Source organism: Eschrichtius robustus, chromosome 16 (genome assembly GCF_028021215.1).
Source record: "Eschrichtius robustus isolate mEscRob2 chromosome 16, mEscRob2.pri, whole genome shotgun sequence".
NCBI classification, from domain to species: domain Eukaryota; kingdom Metazoa; phylum Chordata; class Mammalia; order Artiodactyla; family Eschrichtiidae; genus Eschrichtius; species Eschrichtius robustus.
Genome location: NC_090839.1, coordinates 51058045 through 51079664, shown reverse-complemented (window position 1 = coordinate 51079664; position 21620 = coordinate 51058045). Strand labels below are relative to the sequence as shown.

Below are 21620 nucleotides of genomic sequence, written 5' to 3'. Positions count from 1 at the left end.
AAGTCTCTAGGTCTATGATATTTTGTTATGGCAGCCTGAGCAGACTAAAGCAGTATGAAAGCTCTAAGATTGCTAAAGATGCTAAAGAAGAGGCAGGCAGGCACATTTTTTTTGGTCGGGATAAAAATTACTTTGGGCATTGGATGTATGGTCATCTTTCTACTGAAAAACCATGAGATGAAAAACAATTGGATATTTTCTAATTTGAATTCTTTCCTTTATCTGTTTAATTACACACACACACGCACACATTCACATTCAAACACTTCTCTCGACTTTGGAACACGTTAGAAAGAGCAATGAATTGGGAGGCGGGTGATTCAGTTTTGCCACCAGCTAAATGGTGTCTTCGGGCCTCAGTTCCTCAGTGCTTAAGTGAGGACAGTAATGTTGTGTTAGCTCAACCCAGATCAGAGGGTCATTGCAGTGAGAGGAACAGACCGTAGATGTAAAAAAAAGTTAAAAGTCTATATAGATGCAAAGTATGAACATGGCAGAAATAGAAATTGCTTCTGAATTGCTGGGAATCCAAGCCTGAAATAATTCTTGGAAGCAAGAAAGTCATTTGGGACTTCATAAGTGTCACATTGCTCTTCATGGTTTAAGAACACCAGAGGAGCTAAGACACGTTACTAAGAAAATGCATTCCTACCACTTGATAATAGTTGTTTTTATGGAACTCCATTTTTACTCTCATCTGTATGACAAATATACCCATATGCAAACTAGGTCCAGCTTCAACTAAAGTTCCAGAAAAAAAAAAAGAAAACTTAGCTAGAAACTGAAGTGGCTAATGAATTAATTTATCCTGTCCCCAGATATCTGTGAGCCCATTACGTGCTAAGGATTGTTTGGAATGTTTGGGGAGGTGCCCAGCAGCATAAGGTCAAATCCCTGCCTTTGAGAAGCTATGAGAATGACACTAAGAGCTGCTAAATAGAGCAAGGAAGTCATACAAGCGATGTCATGGGCAGATATATGACAAGTGCTGACAGTAAGTCAAGATTTCAGAGAAGGAAGAGATGAGTGAAAGCTGAGCTTCTCATTGAATTTCCTGTTGAAAAGAAGGGACTTGAGTTGGGCCTTGATGATTGACTAGGATTTGGATGAGAAAAGAAAACAAGGCTGGCTTTGCAAGTGGAAGGAATGTGCAAATCAGCTTGCTGGGTCCGCCCAGGCAGAGCCTTTATGTGCAGTGTAACCCACGGTACAGCTGGGCTCAGACCGGGATCTTGGATACACTGATGGCAGAGCTCAGGCTGGAGTCCTCACTCCTGCTTGCTTTTGGGTCACAGGGCCTTCAAAGTGCACAAGCCCTTGAGATTATAACTTACAACAGCGATGCCTGCAGTGAGTTCCACGGAACCTTTGTACCTTTTGAAGTTTATCAGTAGGTCTTGCCCTAAAAATAAAGACATGTGGGCAGAAAAGTTTAGGAAACACTACCTACTGTGTCCCTAACAGAGACGTTCAATACCCATTAGTAGCTTTGCCAGAGTGATTTTGGTAACTCCAACCCATTCCTACCCCCATTTTATTTTAAAAAATATTTATTTATTTATTTGGTTGCACCAGGTCTTAGTTGTGGCAGGCGGGCTCCTTAGTTGTGGCATGCAGGCTCCTTAGTTGCGGCATGCATATGGGATCTAGTTCCCTGACTAGGGATCGAACCCGGACCCCCTGCCTTGGAAGCTCGGAGTCCCAACCACTGCGCCACCAGGGAAGTCCCTACCCCCATTTTATAAGTCTTAAAGATTCCATGATAGCAGGGCATAATACAGGAACGCTTGGCTAGATGAAAGCAAAACTCTGCCACTTAGCGCTCCACAGGAGAGAAGGCTGCCACACAGGGCTGTGCAGCGGGTTGCATCTGGGGGCAGGATGACAGCAAACTAGAGTTGTTGGGGCAGCAGGCTGGGGTTTGCTAGGTTTCACAGGCTCTCTGTGAACTGGCTCGTTTGAATAGTTCCGTGGGCTCTAGACCATAGGGGCTGCCCTTCATTGTCTGGTACCAGACCCCAGGCGACTGGGGTGAGTGCATAATGGCCCAAAGTGTGAGATCCTGGTGGGTGAAAGGGTTGGGATGTGGACATAATCAGGGGAAACTTATAGGCCCTCAAAACTGGGTTAAGAGAGTAATTCCAAAAACAGTAACAACAAAATATGTCACTCCCTTTTGTGATGTCTGCAAAATTTAGGGACTAGAAGCCTGATAAGTACATTACTGAGATCCCCTAAGGGACAGAGCTCTGAGGAGACGCTGCCATAGAGAGACACTTACCAGAGAGAGAGAAGACAGAAGGGAGAGAAGACCTACTGTCTTTTCTCCGCAGGCGGCAGGTGGGCGGCAGGAGCGCGGACGAGCTTGGGGGATGTGAGGTTTCACAGTCTTTTCCAGAGAGCTCCCTGAACGTTTGTCTCAGGGCTGGAGATGGCAGTGGTGTCTGCTGCAACTTCCCACCTCTTTGACCCTTGGACCTCACGGTACCTTCACCTGATCTTGGCAACTCCAGCCCTTTCAGTAGGGTTGTAAGTTCCCCATGTCCTGCAGTCAATACTTTTCTGCTGGAGTCCTAATGTGGTTGCTGCTTTGTTGACTGGACCCCAACAGTATGGCATAGATAAGCTTCTGAGAAGTCTTGCTGTAAGACAAGACAAAATAGTTTAAACTAGCACTTCCCACATACTTGATCACAGAACCTATCCCCCCATCCTACTCTAGCCCCTGCCCCCCAGAAGACACCTTCTAATATCCGGGGGAATCTGTGTTCCATGGTGCACCCTTTGGAAAACACCCAAAGGTTTGTCGACTGAGCACTAGGAATCCAGAAACATGGGCTTCATCTTAGCTGTGTGATCTTGGGTAATTCACATCGCTTCTCTGGCCTTTAGTGTTGTCGCGGGATCAAAGGAAGTGTTGGATGAAGTTCACCAGCAGCAGTTTTCCCAGCTCTAACATTTTTTGATTCTGTGAGAAATGGTGTCCTTAAAAAAACAATCACTGTTCAGATAGTAAAAGCAAAAAAACAAAAACAAAAACAGAAGCAAAAAACAAATCCACTGTACAGTATTTTGCTTTTTGCTTTGCCTTCTCTTCCTTTTTGGCTTAATTTGCATGAATATTTTGAGATTTGAGCTAGGACAATCCCAAGAGACTGGCAGCAAGTAAAGAAAGGCTGGGTAGCTCTTACTGAAGTGATGTGGTACTTTTAGAATTCCAGGATATTAGTGCTGACCCTAGAAATATGGCCCCTTCTGAACAGATTTACTTTTACATTGCCAGAGCACAGAAAAAAGAGATGCAAGGAAGAAAGTTCTACCACTCAAAATGAGCCATTTTAAAAGGCAGCAAGCTCCCCATCACTGGGAGCATTCAAATGGAGACTAGATGTTAGCTTGGCAGGAGTAACAGAGAATAAATTTTGTCTTTTCAGAGTGTTGTGGCTGAAAGGGATGGTACAGATTATCTACACGGATCCCCACATTTTACAGATGAGGAAACAAAAGATCAGAGAGTTTATATGGATTTCCCAAGGTCACACAGCTAGTCAATGGCAGAACTGGGAGAAAGACGCAGGATGTTCCTTGTTCTCCACTGCGTTATTCTGCATGCCTGGAATTCATTTTAGTTTTTTTGAGAAGTAAATTCTCTCCCTGAACCTCTGTTTTCTATCTCTTTAAAGAAGCAAAGTCATTTAGTTTGCACTGGAAAACTCTTGAGGTTGCCAGGTACTGTGGGAGGCTGACAAAGCTGGAAAGTTTGAAGTCAACCTTTTGCCCTCAGAGTTCTTCTCTGAGCATGCCAGACCAGCCACCAGCTTCCGATGGCTGCACAGCACCCTTGATCCTCTGAAAGACAGTCCCACTTGCTTCATTCGTGCGATGTCTGTCTCTACGGGCAGCTCTGAAAAACCAACCTGAATATAAGTCTCTTCTGCACAGTCTGAGAACAAACCACTGCCCCCAGAGAGGCCACAGAAAACAGCCTGAAGGCAGCGCTGTTTGTGGTGTTGGTGTCTAGGAGCTGGGGTTTCCTTTGCTATCTGCTTGACAGAAACCACGTTTGCTTTCTCAGTGCAGCTGGTAGTGGGTGTGTGTGCAGGGTAATGGCCTTTTCCTTTATTATCCGACTGCTTTTATTATCAAAATGCTCTTGAAAGGGGGGGGGGGACCAAAAATTGCTGGCAAAGCAGAGAGCTGTGGCTGTGACTGCAGAGGAACAGGTGCCTAACGCAGATCTGATTTTATTCTGAGCTTTTCCCCCAAGGCAACCCAAGAGTGGTCAAGGAAAACGGAATGAAGTGCTAGAAACTTTTGAGGTTTTCTCTTTTCCTAAGAATGATAGAAACAAAGGCAGAGGAGCCTCTAGTAAAAATATTTGAGTTTTAAATAAGCTATTTGTTCCTTTTATGTTACAGGGTATGGGATTCAGTTAGACCTCAAAAGAGCTTCTCACAATGAGGAAGCTAGGGACCATGGGAAAAAGACAGCCCTGACTATCTGACAGGCTGTGCCTGGGGTTTCTGCTAAGTCGGGAGGGCAGGTTAGATTAAGAGAGATGGGCCTTATTTTTATTTTTCCAGAGTTAACACTAAAGCACTACCTTTAACCCTACTCTGATCTCTTGGTCCCCGCACTATAGTGACCACAGGTTCTGTTGACAATTTCCCTTTGATTCCACACCCATGGTCATTCCCTAGTTCAGCTCACCACCATCACTTGCCACTTTTACTTGCATTACTGGTTTCTCACTGGCATCCTGCCTTCATTCTCCACATGCTACAGTTGGCTCCTGGAGACAACCTTCTCAAGACCAGACTTAATTCTGTGAGCCCCCTGTTCAAAATTCTCTGATATCTTGACCCTCAAGGCCTCTTGTGACCTACCAGTTCTCCTCCCTGCTGACCTAACCTCGGAGCAGACCCCATCTCCAGTCTTGTTATTGTTGTTATCTGAGATCTGTGGACCTTCAGAGGAAAGATGTGGCTTAATCCACACTCTCCATACTTGAGGATTATCAACCACGTGACCAGGTTTAGCAGTGTGTTCCCACCGCTTGATGCCGTCCTATTTATGGTGCAAAGAGAGTGTCATGATTTCTCCTCTGAGTAGGACAACTGGCTTGAAAAATGTTTATTCATCTGCTAGATGTCTGTTTAGACAGCAGGCTCTATGCTAAGTTCCCAGGGTACATTAGCAAAGCAGACAAGCAAGACCCTTGCTTGTGGGGAGCTTAAATTTCAGTAGGAGATGCAGAAAACTAATAGCTAACTAAATAAATGTGATAGTTATGGGTGGAGCTTACCCACGTGGTATGTTGTATCAGAGTAGGGAGGAATGCTATGTAGACTTGTCATCAGTACTTCATAGACTTGCTCTATGGCAAGATGTTATTTAACTTGAAGTACAAAGAATAAGAAAAAGGTTCTTACAGAGGACTGTCTTTGGAGAGGGAATGGACCTGGAGAAAATGGTGGCAGGCAGACCACACACAGTAGGAAAGGGCATTGTGCCAGCTGACTCTTCCCTTCTTCTGGGAGAGGAACAACAGAGGAAAGCCCACAAGGCAATCTGCCACCATCCCTCCTTCTATTCAACATTGTAATTGAAGTCCTAGCCAATGCATTAAGGCAAGAAAAAGAAATAAAAGCTATAAATATTGGAAAAAAGAAGTAAAACTTTATTTGCAGACAGCATATTGTATCTATAGAAAATCTAAAGGAATTAACTTCTAGAAAAAAGTTAATTTACCAAGGTCAAGGTCACAAGATACAAGTTAAATATAAAAATGTCAAATGTATTTCTATGCCAGGAACAAACAACTGGAAAAATGACAGTAACAATAACATTATTTACATTAGCATCAAAAAATATGAATTACATTGCAATAAATCTAATAAAAGATGTGCAAGACCTCTATACTGAAAACTACAAATCTTGCTGAGAGAAATTAAAGAAGTCCTAAATAAATAAAGTGAAATACCATGTTATGAATTGGAAGACTCAATATTATTAAAAATGGTAATTCTCTCTAAACCAATTTATAGCTTTGATGCAATGTTAATAAAAATTCAAACATGATTTTTATAGGAGTTGACAAGCTCAAAAATTTTATGAAAATCTCATAATTTTGTCAAAATGAACAAAATTGGAGAACTTACACTACTTGATTTCAAGACTTATAAAGCTATAGCAATCAAGACAGTGAAGTAATGATTGACATGTAGATAAATGGTACAAAATAGACAGCCTAGAAGCACAATGGTACATATATGGTGGAATGATTCTAAACAAAGGACTCAGTGAGATTCAATAAAGTAAAGAAACTCTTTTCAACAAATGATGGAACAACTGGATATCTGTGATATTGTGATTTAGAAGAAATATATATCTGGTCATTCAGATGATCGAAATATATTTCTCATATGTATTTGGTCTTCATTCATGGTTCCTGGCCCACAGCTTCCCAGACCTTTAGAATTTCCTAAGCAATAGAACAATGGGAGTAGCTTTTGTCATAATATTTTATCTCTGGTCCTCAGTTTCTGAAATCACTTCAGATCCCTAAAGGTGAAGTGGGCATCTTGTTTGTTATTCATAACAAGCCTGTTTCCACCATAAGTGGGTTTATGTCAATGAGTTGACTTTTGGAAAACATCTAAGAAGGGGGGCTGGTTGCCAGGGAAACCAACCAGGAATGGAAGGTTGGAACTTTCAGTCCCACCCTTTCTGGGGAGGGGAGAGAGGAATTAATCACCAAAGACCAATGATTTACTCAACCACACCGCCGTAATAATGAAGTCTCCACAAAAATCCCAAAGGAGGGGGTTTGGAGAGCCTCCGTGTTGGTGAACATGTAGAAATTTGGGGAGAGTGGTAAACTCTGAGAGAGCATGGAAGCTCTGTCCCTTTCCCCCGCTTATTTTCTAGCTCTTTTTCTGTCTTTGTTTCATCCTTTTTTCCTTGATCTCCACCTGCTTTCCTGGTGTTTTTTCCCCCCACTCTGTCAGGACCTCAGAAAAGGAAGGGATACATTCTTGACCACAGATCACTCTGGGAAATTCATTGCTCTGCAATTCTCCACTAAATCCCTGATAATGGGCAAGTAGTGAAGGGGAAAGGTCACAGGTAAGCAGAGACATGACTGAATAAATGCACAGGAAATGCTGAATTGATTTGAAAGAAGTGCCCCAGCAGGGTGCCACCTGAGGTGCTGTTCCACAAACCACATTAAGATTACTCATAGGACACCTTGCTTGCTCCATCTCAAAGAGTTTTAAGTATTAATTAATGAGCCATTAGTTAAGCCTCATTAGCTATCGCTCTAATAAAATGGGTGCTGAAGCACAAATCTCAACCAGTTTGAGTGTGTTATTGCTATTCTAACAGACCTCTCTAATTCGACAATTAGGAAGCATGAAATGTAGTTTAATAGACATAATTTGATGATATAAAATTGTTCATCTGGTGTGAGCTGTTCATATTCATTAATACGTCTCAGGTCACGTGGAAAATGACTCTTCAATTGGACCTACAAAGTCTGTTTGTTTTTCCTCCCTGTCCTCTAAACTACCTGTGCTGGGAAACCAGCGGGGAGGTTTTTCTGATGCAGTCTCTGTTATCAGCTCTGCTCTTGGGCAAGCCACACACCATCTTGTCAGGCTGGACGATTTTGTTGAAGTGCCTGTCTTGACTGCACAATAAAATCAAGCTCTGGGCATAGAAACCCCAGTCTTATATCTCATGTGTATCCCTCTAATGCCTAGAAGTTATGATTAACAAGTATTTTGAACTAAATTAAACATTGAATTTCAATCACTGAATTGAGTCAAAAACAAGATGAGAAGACCTTCATGTGGAATTCAGTGAGTTCACATAAACCGTAGGTAATTTATTGTCATGTGTGCTTCTCTGTGCAGTGGTTCCCATTTCATTTATTCTTAGAGAATTAACAGTTTTATAGCTTCACAGCTTTTTAAAAAAAAATTTATTTATTTTATTTATTTATTTTTGGCTGCATTGGGTCTTTGCTGCTGCATGCGGGCTTTCTCTAGTTGCGGCAAGCGGGTGTGTGGGCTTCTCATTGTGGTGGCTTCCCTTGTTGCGGAGCACAGGCTCTAGACGCACGGGTTTCAGTAGTTGTGGCGCGCGGGCTGAGTAGTTGTGGCTCGCGGGCTCTAGAGCACAGGCTCAGTAGTCGTGGAGCACGGGCTTAGTTGCTCTGCGGCATGTGGGATCTTCACAGACCAGGGCTTGAACCCGTGTCCCCTGCATTGGCAGGCGGATTCTCAACCACTGCGCCACCAGGGAAGCCCCCTCACAGCTTCTTTCATTGATCCTCCACTGGCTTCCCAACACACCACCATCCAGCCCTGACACCCTCCTGCCTCCTTCATCCGCATTTGAGTATCCACAATCATCTTTGTCAAACATAAAATCCCTGGTCAAGCTTCTTTCTATTTTGGCCTCTTCTTCAATTCCTGGTTTTATCATTCATGACCGTTTGGAAGTTGCTTCTCAGAGAAACTTTGATAATTAAATAGAACTTAGGGCTTCCCTGGTGGCGCAGTGGTTGAGAATCTGCCTGCCAATGCAGGGGACACGGGTTCGAGCCCTGGTCCGGGAAGATCCCACATGCCGCGGAGCAACTAAGCCCGTGCGCCACAACTACTGAGCCTGTGCTCTAGAACCCGCGAGCTACAACTACTGAAGGCTGTGCACCTAGAGCCCATGCTCCTCAATAAGAGAAGCCACCGCAATGAGAAGCTGGCACACTGCAACGAAGAGTAGCCCCCGCTTACCCTGCAACTAGAGAAATCTCGCACGCAGCAATGAAGACCCAACGCAGCCAAAAATAAAATAAATAAAATAAATAACTTAAAAAAAGATAAAAGACTTAAAAATAAGTAGAACTTATATTTTCTTATTTTAAAGTACATTAATTTAGTGATAACCATTTCTTTTGTTCTTTAAGGATTTAATGTTATTCATTCTTTTTCACTGCCTATTGGCCAAGTCAGCAAAAATTTACATTATTCTGAATTTGAACATTAAAAGGGGCAGCATGACAATGGTGGAAATGAAAGTTGATTAGGAAGGAAATGTCCTGGGTTCCTCATCCATCTTTCTCCGCTGATAACCTAGCTTTCTATGTGTCTATGGACAAGTTTCTAAGCCTCTCAAAATCTCCCTTTACTTACCTATAAATTGAAGATAATTATACCTCCCAGTGTTGCTATTAAAATCAATTGAGGATAGTTGATGTGAAAATGCTTTAAAAAAATAAGAGTTCTGTACAAAGCCAAGATTAGCGATGTAGTCATGCATGAAAGCTGAAAGTGTTGGCCTTTACCTGCAGGGCGGATTTGTATAAAACTTACCTGCATCTCTATTTAGGTGGATGTTCTTTAGTGCCTCAGTCCCCGATGTCCAAAACCAAACTCAGCATCTGCCTGCAGAACCTGCCACTTGACTTGTTTCATAGTGTGGCTAATTGTGTCGTCGTCTTGGTCACCCAAACCTAAAACATTGAAGCTGTTTTGGACTTGGGTGGCCATGTCCCAGTTTGGATAGAATCATCCTGGTTTACATCTATTGACCCTGTGCATTAGTTTCCAAATACTACAAACTAGGTGTAAAACAATAGGAATTTATTTTCTTACGGTTCTGGAGGTTAGAAGTCCAGAACTTGGTGTCTGTTGGATTGGCTCCTTCTGGAACCTCTAAGGGAGGATCTATTCCACGTCTCTCTCCCAGCTTCTGGTGGTCGCCAGTGATCCTTGGCGCTTGCAGACACATCACCCCAGCCTCTGCCTCCACGTTCACATGGTGTCTTCACGTGGTGTCTCTTGGCTCTTATAAGGATGCCAGTCACTGGCTTTAGAGCCCACAGTAATGCAGCGTGACCTCCTTTTAACTTGATTACAACCCTATTTCCAAATGATTAATACTCGAATGTACCTTTTCAGGAGACGTAATTCTAGTCACTACCCTATGCAACGTGGTTAAATGTCCCTTTTAGTCTTCAACGTGCCTGGTTTGGGTGGTAAATTGTATCGTCACCAAAACTTTGACGCCCCACCCCTTCCTCATCATCTCATCCACTCACAGAGCCAGGAAGGAAGGTTTCTTGGGTTTTATTTCTGTAAATCTGCGCCCACACCAGGCACCTTCCTTTCTGACAGCTCCCACTCCGTTTTATCTCCCAACATTTGCCCCTGTTGGGCCACCCCTACTGACCTGGTCCTAATCTCCAGCTTCAGTTTTCTGGCTAACACACCAGCCCCTCATTCCCAGGTTGAACTACTAGTTGTCTGCATGGAAGATCAGCCTCTTCAATGGTCTATTTATCTAAGGGAAAAATCATTCATCCTTTGAATAATATATAATTTGGAATTCACGTATTTGAACCTCTTTCTCCTCCTGTGGGGATAATGCCTGGGACTATAAAATATTCTGCTGCTTTTTTTCAGGACTAAATTAAGTATGTACTACGGTTGTTGATATTCATTCTTACATCCTTAGGGCTTCTCTTTAAATTCTTGAATAAAGAGTAGGATGAGGAAAAGAACTGGACACAGAAGAGGGACGGTCAGCCGAAGCTCAGACACTGGCAAATTATTTAGTAAATAGAAATATGGGCCTCCGGACTTCTCTGGGGCCAGCAGCCGGCCGACCTGGGGCCCGGGGCCGCGGGCTCAGCCGGCTACCATGGGCTCTGTGTCAAACCAGCAGTTTGCAGGTGGCGGCGCCAAGGCGCCGGAGGAGGCGCAGGAGGACGCGGCCCGGGCGGCTGAGGAGCCGCAGCTGCTGCACGGCGCCGGCATCTGTAAGTGGTTCAACGTGCGCATGGGATTCGGCTTCCTGTCCATGACTGCCCGCGCCGGGGTCGCACTCGACCCTCCGGTGGATGTCTTTGTGCACCAGAGTAAGCTGCACATGGAGGGCTTCCGGAGCCTGAAGGAGGGTGAGGCCGTAGAGTTCACCTTTAAGAAGTCTGCTAAGGGCCTGGAATCTATCCGAGTCACCGGCCCTGGTGGGGTGTTCTGTATTGGGAGTGAGAGGCGGCCCAAAGGGAAGAACATGCAGAAACGCAGATCAAAGGGAGACAGGTGCTACAACTGTGGAGGTCTAGACCATCATGCCAAGGAATGCAAACTGCCACGCCAGCCCAAGAAGTGCCACTTCTGCCAGAGCATCAACCATATGGTAGCCTCGTGTCCACTAAAGGCCCAGCAAGCTCCCAGCTCACAGGGAAAGCCAGCCTACTTTCGGGAGGAGGAAGAAGAGATCCATAGCCCTGCCATGCTCCCAGAGGCCCAGAATTGAGCCACAGTGGGTGGGGGCTATCCGTTTGTGATCAGAAAGTTTTGAGGAACAGGAATCAATCGGCAGAGCGGAGAAAGTGGGGGCAGGGTGGGTAGGGGCAGCTGGCACTGCCATATATCTCAGGCCGGGGGCCAAAGCGTCACCCCCTCTTCCCTCTTGGTGGGGGGAAGGGGTGAGGCAAAGAAACTCCAATCATGCTCTATCCAAATGCACGTGAGGGCTTTGGGGGGTAACCCTTCCTGCATGCTTTATCTGAGTCTCCACCCCCAGAATCTCCAGCTTTTGAAAGTGGCCTGGATAGGGAAGTTGTTTTACTCTTCAAGAAGGATATGGAATAATATTTCCTGTGCCAGAGTGAAAAGATTAAGCATGAGACCAGATTGATGGACCCAACCCACAAGCCACTACATTCTGTGGGAGGAAATATCTCAGGGGTAAGGCAGGGTTTTCCACATCTTGTCTCCTCACAACCTCCTCCTGGGATAGAGTGCTGACAGAACTGTCCCAAGCAGTGGGTTGTGATGATAGGCAAAAGGGGGGTTGAGGGAACAGCTGCAGACCTGCTGCTTCTAAGCTCACTCCCACCCCATTCTGGGCCAATACAATTTTATTTATTTGCTCCCTTGGATGACTGTACCTTGGGTCCCACTTTCTCCAGGATGCCAAGTGCACTAGCTGTGTGCGAATGACGTATCTTGTGCATTTTAACTTTTTTTTTTCATAATATAAATATTCTGGTTTTGTATTTTTGTGTATTTTAATCTAAGGCCCTCATTCCTGCACTGTGTTCTCAGGTACGTGAGCAATCTCAGGGATAAGTCGGCAGCAGCTCCGGGTCTGCACAGCGGGAATACTTTTTGTTGCTCTATCACCAGAGAGAACAACTATTTGGAGCGTATAGCCTAATGAACTACCTCATTTTTGCCAATTAGAGCTGGCTTTTCTGCCACAGTGTCCTCTTGAAACCCCTCCATCTTCAATGTTTCATGGGAGACTAGGTTTTAACTGGGTTGCCCCATGACTTGGTCTCCTTCTACTGAAAGATTGGAAATTGGTCTGAACAGGAAAAGGTGGTACAGAGAGGTTAGGAGAGGCTGGGCCAGGTAAAAGGTGCAGAGAGGGGAAGCCAAGATTAGGCAGAGGTCATCTGTATGTGTGATAAAGGATTCCTGTTCCAGACCTCTAATCCCAGGGCATAGAACTCGCTTTACATACCAGGTCCATCCTTCACTGGATTGGGCTAGGCCTAACATACACAACAGGGTGTATTGTATGTGTTTTTGTAAAAACTGTGAGTTGGTAAGGATAGGTTTTAAGAGTGATATCTCTGTACCCATCTTGAGCTGCCCAGGGATGGATATATGAAGCAAGGACAAGATCCTTAATCTTTAACAATTCTGGACTTTTCCTCCTTGGTTTCCAGAGAGACCATCAGTGATGGCTTCTTTGTGGTTCCCAGAGCCAGTGTCCTGCCCTGCTGCAGCAATAATTAGTGTCATGGTAGCTAAAGGAGAAAAGGGGGTTTCGTTTACATGCTGTGAGATCACTGCAAACCTACCTCACTGTGTTGTAACGGGGCAAATGCAATAGAACGCATTGGGTGATGTGTGTCTGATCCTGGGTTCTTGTCTCCCCCAATTGCTGCCCCCCTCTAGTTATTGTATTTGTCTGGGCTTCGTAGGACTTCACAAGTAGCTGATTTGGTGATTGCTAGGTGGCCTAGTTTGTGTAAATATAATGTGTTGGTCTTCTCCGTGTTCTTTTGGGGTTTTATTGTTTACAAACTTCTTTTTTATATTGAGAAAAATAGCCAAAGCATCTTTGACAAAAGGTCTGCACCAGCCAAAAAGATCTGAAACATAAACTTGGGGGCCCCGCTTCTTGAAGTGGGAGGTCTTGAACTACACTTTCTTTTGTGTTCCCCCTCCCCTGTTTCCTATTTTGAACAAGATCTTCTGTCCTAAAAACTGTATTCCTACCCCCTCTTCTTTTCCCCTTCGTGCCCCCCCGAAATAGTCCATACACCTATATGTTTAATTTGTGGGGTGTCTGTGATTAAATGACTGGTGCAAAAATCCTGAAGAAGCTAAGAACTCACCATCCCTTGTTCTCAATCTCCTGAGTCATGACCATTCCTTGATTTGATTCATGCCAAACAGACTGCTGTCTTTGGATGGATTAAAACCTACTTTAATCTCTAATCCTAGGGTAGAGAGGAGCAACGAGGGGGCCTTCCATGTAGAAGGTGGGGTTGGGAGACCACGAAAGGAAAGATGAATGTATAGCCAAGTCACTCAGGAACTTTTATGCAGGTGCAAGAAACTTATGTCAAAGTGGCCACAAGATTGTTTAATAGGAGACGGACGAATGTAACTCCATGTTTACTGCTAGAAACCAAAGCTTTGTGTGAAATCTTGAATTTATGGGGAGGGAGGGAGGGTAGAAAAGCATGTACCTGTTCTTCATCCCTTCCCCTCATTACTGAACTGCAGGAGACTGAGCCCCCTTGGGCTTTGGCGACCCCATCTGGGCAGTGTTTATTTGTTGGTTGATTCTGCTGTGCCAGGTACTTCCTTTCCCATTTGCTATCATTTTGTAATACACATGCTGACCCTTTTCCCTTCCCCTTCTTTTCCTTGGGAAAATACAATGAATAAAGACTTATTGGTACCGAAAAAAAAAAAAAAAAAAAAAAGAAATATGATGTGCTTCTCTGGGTAAATATCAGAACGTTGAGTAAAGGGCACTCACGATGTTCTCAATTCTACTTTTTAGTTTGTAGCAACTTGGTGTAGCTTGCTTTGTGTTCCTAAAAATCTGTGAGATCGTGTGGAAGCAGATTATTTCAGAACCCGAGTGGTCCTGAGCCAGAGACTGTAGGAGGCACACATGACGTCTGTCTGCTTTTTCCTCCTCGCGACCAGGATTGTAGTGTTTTTGACTGAAGAGAATTTGAGTGGTTTCTAAACAGCCAGTCTGCCCTGAATTCTGCTACATAAGTGCATAATAGGTCACCAGCAGGCAGGACCTGAAGGCTGATTGTTTTAAAAACCTTCAAAAGAGGGGTGGTGTGTTTCTCTTATCTAGTACCTCAAAATGAATGCTTTGAGAGAACCAGCCAGCTCTGAGTGCAGCTCATCCTGTTCAATTGTATTAAAAATAGAATTAAAAAAGAGAAACATCTTTTAGGAACAGGTTTAGGATGGACTGGAGGATTCTGACATGGTTAAGTGTTCATCTTTGGCATTTGGACCTAAGTACTACATTAAACCAGCTAAGCTTCAAAGGACAGGACACTCTGACTGCAGTGTATTCCGGGGTGATTTTCTTTTGGCTCTGGCCAAATCACTTGGAGCAAAGAGATTTTCTTAACAGAAAAGAAAGTAAGAAGGAAAAGGGAGAAAGAAACCTTTCTGGCATAGTCAGAAAGAAATGCTAACAGGGAGGGCTGGGGGATGACTTCTCCAAGGAAAAAGGTAAGCAGATGAAGGCTCTGTCAGACCCTGCAGCCGTTGAGTGACTGAACCATGTGACTGGGTCCTTATTTTTCCTAGTACATGACAAAGAGGGTAGAAAAATTCTTATCATGGTGGGCCCCAGAGTGATTAGAAATAGGTGAAGTTTGGAATGAGAAAGATAACAAATTGTAACATTGGTTTTGACTGTTTTTTCATCTGTGTATTTGTGTATTTTTGCATGGTAATTAGACATAGTGAAAATATGATGCTAATTATGCAAACAAATAATTATATACTTAAAGGAAATGCACAGTTGACAGGATGGCGGGCCGTCTTCCTTCCAGCTTTCTCTCTTCTTATCTCGCCTAAGACATACTCTCAGGTTGGGGCTGGCCCTTGCTGCTGAAGCAGGCTCCACCCTCACCTGTGTGGGAGGACCACCCACGCAGTCTAGGAGGAAACAAAAGCTTGTGAGGCTCATATTGTAAGCCTGGATCTCGATGCATTCGATTGTAAATGTCAGACCGCTAGATCCCATCACTGGATTCCTAAGATTAATGCAGAGAAGGAAAAAATGCCATTTTCCTTTTTTAAAAAAACTTTCGGCTTTTTAGATATATATAAATAAGGGACCTCCCAGAAGCAGCACAAGAAACAGTGAGTGAAGAAAGGACTACACCAATGCAAACACTTTTCTGGAAAATAGATTCCTACGAAAATCTTTATTTTCCATTATTTTTGTCTTTTCTCACTGGAAGGAAACTTTGAGAAAATGCCCCTGCCTTCTGGAGAGCTGTGAAGCAAACAGAAGCTCTGATTAAAAAGTGCAGCTTCCCATATGGACGATAATATTTGTTCAACCCAGCCTAAGAGCCCCTCATTTGGCTGGTGATGATGTCCCAGGGGAACTGACAGCTGAGGAATCCAAGAGGTGCAGGTGAAATAACCACCTCCTCTGTCTCTTTCCACAATCTTCATCCCTCCCCCACATCCAGGGTCCTGATAAGCAGAGGACGTTCAGATACAGGGAGTACACAAATCACAGACGAGGGATATTGGGGACCGAAGGCAGTGATTATCTTAATCTTTGGACTGATAGGAAAAGCAGTGATTCTAGGTCCACTTGTGGGTGTAGATAAAGCAGCATCATAGCAGCTTATTGATGAGACACTGACAAAGATTCTTTGCTTGACCGAACTTTAGTCAGGCCTCCTGAACCATCTCCCTAGCCCTATTTGTGTGCTTTATTGTAGAAACCAGTTTCAGCAAAAATCCTTGAAGTCAGTTTAGCAAGAATTCCCCACTATCAAACTCCTCATCCCTACCACCCCCCCCCACCCCTCCCACTCAGGTGATAGCTGATCACCCTGGCCTGCCCTTAGCAAGAATCCTATTGGGTCAGCTCAGCCAGAGTCCCCCCAGACTTGAGGTCTCCTCCTAGTAACTCCACCCACAAATGCTGCACCCTCCCCACCACTTGCTCCTTGGCTGTAAAATCCCCACTTGTTCTGGTTGTATTTGGAATCGAGCCCAGTTCTAAGCTGGGTTCCCTCATCTCCTATTGCAATCATTTATTGAATAAAATCTATCTTCTTTAACTTCTGTCCAGCTCTGGTTTTTCTTTGACAACACTAATGCGCTTCAGGTAAGATTTTCATCCGCTTTCCAAACATACCGGCGTTTGCTCTGTGACCGTTCACGGGGACAGCATCCTTTTCAGACCAATCCCTGCTTCCATACTGAGCCACCACAGTGCAAGCTGGGGAGTCACTGGTCAAGTGGTCAGCCCTGTAGCCTCTTTCCTGCAGCCCTGAAAAGCTAGAGCCCTGGTCTGCTCCAACCGTAGAGAACAGAGTTGAGTTTGGGAAATGCATCCAGGAAGGCTAGCTGGAGTGATGTCAGTGTGAGGATGGGACCTTAGCAGTCAGTCACCTCAGAACATTCCAACTGGACTGAAGTCGTGTTAACTGTATCTGTCCTGTTTTCACTGCTGTTCCCACGCCAAACTGGATTTTCAGCAAGCGTGGTCAAAACAAAGAGCTAACAAGCTGGGCTGAGCAGCTCCACTTCCTGCCGAACGGCTGTCCTAAAACTGACAACTGTGTCAAGAAAACAATGGCTCACAATGGAATAACTCAGAGGAGCAGTTTACATTGCACTTTTTCTGCACTTGGAAATTTAAATTTGTATTCTATTTCTTTTGTTTGTTTTAAAATTAATTGTGTAACATCAACCACAATTCTCCTTCATCTGAGATCACTTACTGCCTGCTTCTGAGTGTTAAAATGTTTCCTTTCTTTCATGAACTGATGTTTATAGTGAAGCTGAATCCGGCCTCTGTACCCTGACACCGAATTAAATCTTGGAGACAGAGTTCTGGGTGAAGTAGAAAAGAATAGCTTTATTGCTTTGCCAGGCAAAGGGGGCCACAGTGGGCTAATGCCCTCAAGACTGTGTGTCCTGACCTGGAGGGCGGTAGTAGTGAGTTTTGTAGTAATGGTTCAAAGAAGGTGTGATCAGCTCGTGGACATTGTTCTGATTGGTTGGTGGTGAGGTCATCGGGTGTCAGCTTCATCAACCTTCTGGTTCCAACTGGTCTGGGGTCTAAGTGCTTGTGGGAAGCATACTGTTAACTTTTCCCACCTGGGTTTCAGTCTCTGCAGAACAGCTCGAAGATGTTGTTATGTGTATCCCTTGAGGGGGAACCGGGACCCTGCCCTGAGGCTACACTATTGTTTCTTTTGAGGGCTCCTCCCTGTCTCCACATTCCTAATTAGTAACTGTTTGAACCTGCCCGTTGGAACTCAGGGAAGGTCCTGGAGGCTGAATGAAGCCTATTTCCTGTAATCAAGAAATGGGGGACACAGGAAGGCTTTTGTACCCAGGAGCTCCACAGGGTCCTGCTCGGTATCAATAGTAGATGACTTGGGCTTCCCTGGTGGCTCAGTGGTTGAGAATCTGCCTGCCAATGCAGGAAACACGGGTTCGAGCCCTGGTCTGGAAAGATCCCACATGCCGCGGAGCAACTAGGCCCGTGAGCCACAATTGCTGAGCCTGCGCGTCTGGAGCCTGTGCTCCGCAACAAGAGAGACCGCGATAATGAGAGGCCCGCGCACCGCGATGAAGAGTGGCCCCCACTTGCCGCAACTAGAGAAAGCCCTCGCAGAAATGAAGACCCAACACAGCCAAAAAAAAAAAAAAAAAAAAAAAAAAAAATAGTAGATGACTTAAGTGGTTTTACATTGACTTTGGGCAAAATAAAAAAGTTGATCACCATATGAAACTAAAGAAACACAAACATGCTGGACCATGGCATTCAAACATTTTAGAATCTCTAGAGAAGATGCTCACCCCACTCATTTATTCATCAAACATTTACTGAGTATCTACTTGTACATGAATGTCCTAAGGCAGCACCATCCAGGAGAGATAAATGTGAGCCACAAATGTGAGCCAACTATGTAATTTTGAATTTTCTGGTAGCTACATTTTTTAAAAGTAAAAATAAATAGGTGCCTAATTTTAATAATACATTTTAATTAGCACATTGCATTCAGAATATTATTTTGACATATAAGCAACATAAAAATGTTATTAATGGGCTATTGTACATTCTTTTTTTTTCATACTAAGTGACTGAATTCTAGTTAGTCTTTTGCTCCTGCAGCCCCTCTGAATTTGGACTAGACACCTTTCAGGTGCTCAGTAGCCCCAGGTGGCTTGTAGCTACTGTATTAGACAGTGCAGCTTTAAGGAGTTGCAAGGTTAAAAATAGAGGGTCTTGGGGACTTCCCTGGCGGTCTAGTGGTTAAGACTCCCTGCTCCCAATGCAGCGGGCCCGGGTTCGGGAAATAGATCCCACATGCGTGCCACAACTAAGAGACTGCATCACAACTAAGGAGCCCAGGAACCGCAACTAAGGAGCCCACCTACTGCAACTAAGGAGCCTGCCTACCACAACTAAGACCCGGCACAGCCAAATAAATAAATTAAAAAATAAAATAAAAATATTCAGTCTTCCCTTTAAAAAAAAGAGGGTCTCTAGTCTCATAGAGAGGAGCTAAATAATGTACACGATTACCATTCAAGGCAATAAGAAAGAATAAGTGCACAAAATGGGACTAAGCCTCGCCCTGTGAAAGTACTTATATTTGTGGGGATTTGGGAAGGTTCTGTGGGGCTGGGGAGCCTCTGGGGAAGACGAAAGATGAGCAATGGGAGGGGCAGATAAAAGGATTCCACATGGGAAGACTAACTGGAGTGGGGTAAATGTGGGTTGTACTGATGCTGGGACGCACAGCCTGAGGATCCCAGCCTCTGCCTATCACACGCTCCCCACCACCTTGCTCAGGGAAGCTTCTTCTAGCTGATATCACTGAAGGATGTGGTTTTCATCTTCTACCTCTGTGGTGCCCTCGCCCGAATCTCTGCCTTGGGGAAGGGTAGGGAGACCTCTGTCCCCATCCTTAGTTCCTTCCGTGGCCACTGAGCCGAGGGAAAGCAGCTGATTTTTGTGCTTGTGCTTTTGCACTTCTTCGAGTTCTCTTCTACCCCTTCTGGCAGTTAACTACCTTCTACTAGGTAATGATTCTTTGGATTAAAGTTTCCTTGTTCAAGTAAGTGGGGTCGGTTTTGTCTCCTGTTTGGACATTGACTGATATTCTCATTCACTCTCTCTCTTTTTAAAAATCACTTTTGTTCTCCTTGTTGTTTTTATTTGATTTTAGAAGGGAGGCTCAGGCACACATGCCTCTATTCCACACTTAAGCAGATTTGTTCTGGCATCATTGTGTGTGCAGCAGACTTGTCCGTGCTCTGCTCGTATGCCTTGGGCCTCAGCACTTCAGCGTACCCACCTACGCTGCCGACATCTAAATCTCCTTATTGTCAGCTTTTTCTGAAGCTGCAGAGTTGCTCTGCCCAAGCACATGGCAGTTCAGATGTGTCAAGAAATTAATACACCCTAAGAGCAGGTGTCAGCCAGTGACCAACAAGATTCAGGGTACCAACACCCCAGCTCCCTCGCCCCGCAGTCAGGGTAACTCTGAGGTGTGTGTCCTGTGTGGACCCCAGAGTTCTCCATGGGGTGAAGCTCCGGTCACCCTCAGCAGTGGCGGCTTCACAATGCACCATTATTGGCAGTGTCCATCCGCTGTTTCGCATATTGTGCTTCCTGGGATCACCTCGTAAATAAAATACTTTCACTGGAACCCTTGTTTCAGATCTGCTTCTGCAGGAGCTCAGTTTAGGACAGTCTGATACCCCAAGTTCACTGGGGTGGCATATGTTAGGTTACAGGGCGATTCACCACATATAAAAGTTACAGGTCATCAGTCATAAAAGCAAATCATCTATCGCAAGCTGAGGAAAATGAATTGCTCTTTTTAAAATCCTTAATATTTTCTTTGAAGCTATGAACACATGTTGCTAAAACATCTGTTTGGTTTATTTACTTCGGTCTAATCATCAGTCAGTTCAGCCAGAAACATGTTTGCTGGTATAAACCCAAAACCCAGGGGACCGTTGAAACGTTCCTCATTTCACTGACTGACTTTAGCGTAGCTGGGACACATCTGCCATCTCAGCCACCTTCAGAATAAACTGAAATAAGCATAGCACCACTTTCCCTAGGCTGTTGTGAGGATAATTCCTAAATATTGTTGTGAGGCGCATGGCACACAGGGAAGTGTTATACAAATGTTAGGTAACAAATGTGGAATTCTGTATTTCAGGGTTCAGAGAAAAAGATGGAGCTGTATCAGTGCTTAGAGTTGGTGCTATCTTCCTCCAGTGCGCCACCGGTTTAAAAGAGATTTTATTCAGTAGCTTTCCTGGTCACTTGGCTTTATTCTAAATGTGAGTAGTTCCTGGTCTTGGTCGTACTACTGTTTCGCTTATGAAGTCTGATAACACAGAACTGAGAAATCAACATAAGCCTACAACGGTTAATGTGCTGGGTTGCAAATACGACCCGCTCCATCCCTCCTTGCACCCACCCCTTCACCACAAGAGTTTGCAGTATGGTACTTCCCACCTTGGGAAACCCGCCGGCTCGTGACGCTGGGCTCCACCATGTGACTTGCTTTGCCATGCGACCTGTTGGCAGACACCATGCCAGCAAAGGCTCGACGTGGGCTTTGCCTATTTTAGCTTTCTCTCTCTTGCATCATCTCTGTCTTTGCCGTGAGCACCCGGGTTAGTTTTCTGGAGGATGACAGGCACGTGGTGCAGAGTCGAGTCACCCCAGTCTCCCCAGGGGAAGCCAGTCACAATCAGCCAACAGCAAGCCATGCCCCGGCCATGTGAGTGAGCCCAGCCGAGAGCAGAAGAGCCACCCAACTGAGCTCAGCACAAAGTATAAACCTACGGACTCATGGGCTAAATTTATACTTATTGTTCTAAGTGACTGAGTCGTGGGAGGTGTGTAGGCAGTTATGTGGGTACATGAGCACACATCTAACGTGGGCAAATCGACCAGCCACTTCTGCCGAGATGGGGGCTGGTCCAGCTTCCTTCCTCATCTCCTCAGTGCTGGTGATACTCTCCGGCCTTCTGCACTGCTCACTGCCAAGATTTTCCCTCTCTCAAGAATTCCAAGGCTATTTAATATTTCTCTTCCCTTGACATCATCTGTCTTTCTAGCCTGCTGTGAGTCAAATATGGAGGCAAATCGTTCAGTCTTGTAATCCTCAGTAAGTTTCCTGGCCCCTTTCACCTTTTATAACTAGAGTTCATTATGACACAGCCGGCAGCAACAAAAATATTTCATTACTCTGACAGACAGCTTAAAATAATTTTTCTTTGACATTCTCCAAGCCATTGTGGGAGCTAGAG

General features: G+C 44.7%; 1 long non-coding RNA gene and 1 pseudogene across 1 annotated transcript in view; both read left to right on the top strand.

The window, feature by feature from the left end:
- Positions 1-21620, top strand: part of LOC137749618 (uncharacterized) — a 238153-nt gene that overhangs the window by 130659 nt on the left and 85874 nt on the right. The window lies entirely within an intron of this gene.
- LOC137750022 (protein lin-28 homolog A pseudogene) lies at positions 10711-11328 on the top strand (annotated as a pseudogene).